Raw genomic sequence first — 4,314 nt, 5'->3', positions numbered from 1 at the left:
CTGGAGTCTGAATCTATTTTAAGCCTTAACAGCTTTGAAACAAATATTAGGTTTATTCTAGCAAGTATGCTTAACTTACTGCATCAACTCTGCCTTACATGGACACAATCACAGGACCACTGGCCAAAGCATGGTGCAGTTAACAAGGAAAATGAAAAGGCATTCTGAGTTAGATCGTCTAAAGAGTTAAGCTGAAAATAGCACCATGGTTGTTTTTACAGCTGGATACTACAGTAACTACTGTTCTCCATATACATAAAGGTGTTTGAAAGTTTCAAGTGGGTCCTCAAGTTTCTTCCTTAGTGTGCTTGCTAAAAATGTAATTCCATTTGTAGAGCCTATAACTTTGCTATGGTTCTAAAGAATAATGTGAATGTGAAAATGAAATAGAAGAAACCCTGTAGTAAGAGGCAGGCAAATTGATTTCCAATCCTCTGGAGATGAAATTAATTCATGTATTTTGGAGCTGATTAAGTATTTTTCATATATTTAAAACAATGAAAAAAATCTCTCACTTCAACTAAGTTTACACTTACCCACATGGGAATCTTTAAAAAGTTTCCTGAGAATGTGTTTTTTTTTTTCTTTAGTTTTGTTAAGTTTGCTATCTGTTCTTTGAGAAAGAAAAAAAAGTCAAATGCAAAAATATAAAAGGCTTTGTCTGATGGCTTCTTTTGTCATCTTAGAAGACAGATATCAAAATGCCATGAGTGAGCTTACCTTAGACTCTTCACAAAGAAATTATGGACAATTTTAATTTTATTGGGATAATTTTGTATCTTGTTATTGGGATATTTTTGTATCCCTAGTATTCATTTGTCATTGCGCCTAGTACCTAGCAGGTATTGAAAATGATGGATAGATGAACTGATGGATGGATGGATAAGAATTTTGGAGAGTCTATGGCTTACAACATCACAGACTTACCAAGAGAAAAAAACGGCTTCTATTACTACTGACTTATCTATATCAATTTGGACCTCATGAAAAAACTGAAATTAAGAGGCTCCTCCCTCCATGGGTACCTTTGTGGTCATTAAGTGGACAAAGAGGTCTATAGACTTTGAGTGTATGGAATATTATTGCTTAGCAACAGTGTGTTTTAGAAAATTATACTCTTCCTTCAAATTTTTGGACAAGTGTCTGCTGCTGCTGCCAAGTCACTTCAGTTGTGTCCAACTCTGTGTGACCCCATAGACAGCAGCCCACCAGGCTCCCCCGTCCCTGGGATTCTCCAAGCAAGAACACTGGAGTGGGTTGCCATTTCCTTCTCCAATGTGTGAAAGTGAAGTCGCTCAGTCGTGTCCAACTCCTAGTGACCCCACGGACTGCAACCTACCAGGCTCCCCCATCCATGGGATTTTCCAGGCAAGAGTACTGGAGTGGGGTGCCATTGCCTTCTCTAGGACAAGTGTCTAGATTACGTTCATCAAATTCTCTCTTGAAATATGAATTTTATTCTAGGAAACAAATGAAACAAAAAAGATTTTCCCACCAGTGTCATGAAAGAGCTTTGTGAAGTTCTGAATTTCTGTGCTTTTCTTATGATTAGGCACAGTAAAGTGTTTAGTTTCTCTATTAGATCTATCTTTTTCTGCCACTATCTTTGTTCCCACCTCCTACCCCCACTCCTGCTACTCCAGCTCTCATTGGTATTATGCTTGTATCTTCTCCATGGGCCCCTGAACTGGACAGAGGTCCTTTACAATCCAATGCTTCATTTGATACACTCTGCTTCCTCCTTTGCAGCCCTTTAGATTTGGTTGTTCTCAAATATGTTCTTTCGTGAGGCACCCCCCGTCCATTCCTGAACAGAATCTACCACCAAACTTAAAATACCCAAACCCCTGGGGAACTTCTGTCTCCCATGGTGGCCAACACTTCTTCTACCACAGAGACCATTCCTGGTCTCTCATGGGTGGCAGCTTCTCACTGACACAGTAACACCAACAGAAGGAAAGGCTCTACCAATTTACCTTAATAAAATATGAACTTGAATGTGGAGTAGGAGCTCTTGAGCTATTACAGGAAAACATAATTACAAGGAGGACTTAACTCTGGTTTTGAATCAGCCTGAAATTGTAGGCAAATCCCTTGACCCCCACCCTACGTGTAAAGCCACAAGACTAAGGGAGGACATCATCTCCTGATGCCAGCTCATCAGATTTCAAGAAAAATAAGTTCCATGTATTTTAAAAGATTTTCTAACTTGGTGGATTTATATCACAAAACCTTGAATTTAATCAGCTCTCTAGTCCACCATCCCATACTATTTTCCTTTTACTATTGGGAATATTGAACTTAGCCTTTTGGAGAAGTTGTTTAATTTTATATTTCTACCAAAGAATAATTATTTCTATGCTTTTAGATACCTGTATGTAAAAATGCCAAAACCCTCACCTTTTTTGCATATAAAGGTTATTCTTTCAAAAGAGAGACTTTGTCATATATCAGGTGGAAGAGGCATTTCAACATTTTTGATGATGACAGTGATGTCAGTGACAGAAGATCATGTTTTCCAGAGTTGTTGAATTTCTTGCTTAATCTGATTGATTTTATTTCTGACTTGGCCTATTATTTAGTAAACTTGTCATTACTTTATTCCATCTGATTTTATTATAAGTTGTTTAATTTTTTTTAGATTTTAAAAGTTGAGGAGAGACATGTCATCTTATCCTTTGCCTCTGAGCATGGCTGTGCCTGGAGAATACAAGATACAGATATCCATCTTGAGTTTAACATATCTTTAAGAGGCTGCTCCTGACCTTCAGCGTGCCTGCTCCTCAGCCATGGTGCCCTCCAGGAAGTTCTTCGTTGGAGGGAACTGGAAGATGAACGGGAGGAAGAACAATCTACGGGAACTCATCAACACTCTGAATGCGGCCAAGGTGCCGGCCAACACCGCGGTGGTTTGCGCACCCCTTACCACCTACAGTGACTTCGCCCAGCAGAAGCTGGATCCCAAGACTGCTGTGGCTGCACAGAACTGTTACAAAGTGGTCAACGGGGCCTTTACGGGGGAGATCAGCCCTGGCATGATCAAAGATCTTGGAGCCACGTGGGTAGTCCTGGGGCACTCCGAGAGAAGGCATGTCTTTGGGGAGTCAGATGAGCTGATTGGGCAGAAAGTAGCCCCTGGCAGAGGGACTTGGAGTGATTGCCTGCACTGGGGAGAAGTTAGATGAGAGGGAAGCTGGCATCACTGAGAAGGTCATTTTCGAGCAAACCAAGGTCATCACAGATAACGCGAAGTATTGGAGCAAGGTTGTCTTGGCCTATGAGCCTGTGTGGGCCTTGGTACTGGCAAGATGGCGACACCCCAACAGGCCCAGGAAGTACACGAAAAGCTCCGGGGATGGCTTAAGTCCAACGTCTCTGATGCAGTGGCTCAGAGCGCCCGCATCACTTATGGGGGTTCTGGGACGGGGGCAACCTGCAAGGAGCTGGCAAGCCAGCCTGATGTGGATGGCTTCCTTGTGGGCGGTGCTTCCCTCAAGCCTGAGTTCCTCGACATCATCAATGCCAAACAATAAACCCTGTCCATCTCCGCTACCCTTCCTGCCGAGCCAGGGACTAGGTAGCTCAGAAACCCAGTAACTGTACTGCCCCCCGACCTCCACACACGCTTCTCGTGACGTCGCCTGACCCCTCTCGTGGCCGAATCCAAAGCTCCTCTTCCTTTACCGTCTACACCCTACCTTGTCGTGGTTGGGACCAGAACCATCCCGCCTCCACTTACTGTACCCGTTGGAACTAAACCTGTCACCAAGGTGGCTCCTTCTTGGCTGAGAGGTGGGAGGGTGGTTTGCTCGTGCGTCCCCTTAGTCCCCAGTGAAGACGGGAGAGAACCGGTCCTGTCCCGTCTCCCGCCATGAGGCCAAGGGCTGAGAGAAAGCCCTGTCCTCAGCTGAGGCCAGGGCGCTGCTCCCTCCCACGGTGCCAATGCCTGTGGTCTGAGCAGTCCTGCGTGTGGGGGAATAAATGCCTGGCACTGAAATAAATAAATAAATAAATAAAACGTCTTTAAGAAATGTTTTTCTTGAGCATTAAAATTTTGAATCTAGATAACTAATATTTTGTGGGACTTCCTTGGCAGTCTAGTGGCTAAGAATCTGCCTTTTAATGCCGGAAATGGTTCAAATCCTGATCAGAGAACTAAGATCCCACATGCCACTGGGCAACTAAGCCCGTAGGCCACAACTAGAGGGAAGCCCACTTGCTGCAGAGAAGAGCCCGCATACTGCAATTAAGACCTGATGCAGCAAAATGCTAGTAATAATAAAGGAATAAAATTAATTAAAATAACTGCTAATC

The 4,314-nt window shown here is 43.3% G+C and overlaps 1 pseudogene; it reads left to right on the top strand.

The window, feature by feature from the left end:
* Nucleotides 1-2,752: 2,752 nt before the first annotated feature.
* LOC101103815 (triosephosphate isomerase-like) lies at nucleotides 2,753-3,945 on the top strand (annotated as a pseudogene).
* The last annotated feature ends 369 nt before the right edge of the window (nucleotides 3,946-4,314 follow it).

This window comes from Ovis aries, chromosome 6, assembly GCF_016772045.2.
Source record: "Ovis aries strain OAR_USU_Benz2616 breed Rambouillet chromosome 6, ARS-UI_Ramb_v3.0, whole genome shotgun sequence".
In the NCBI taxonomy this organism is placed as follows: domain Eukaryota; kingdom Metazoa; phylum Chordata; class Mammalia; order Artiodactyla; family Bovidae; genus Ovis; species Ovis aries.
This window is presented reverse-complemented; position numbering and strand designations above follow the sequence as displayed.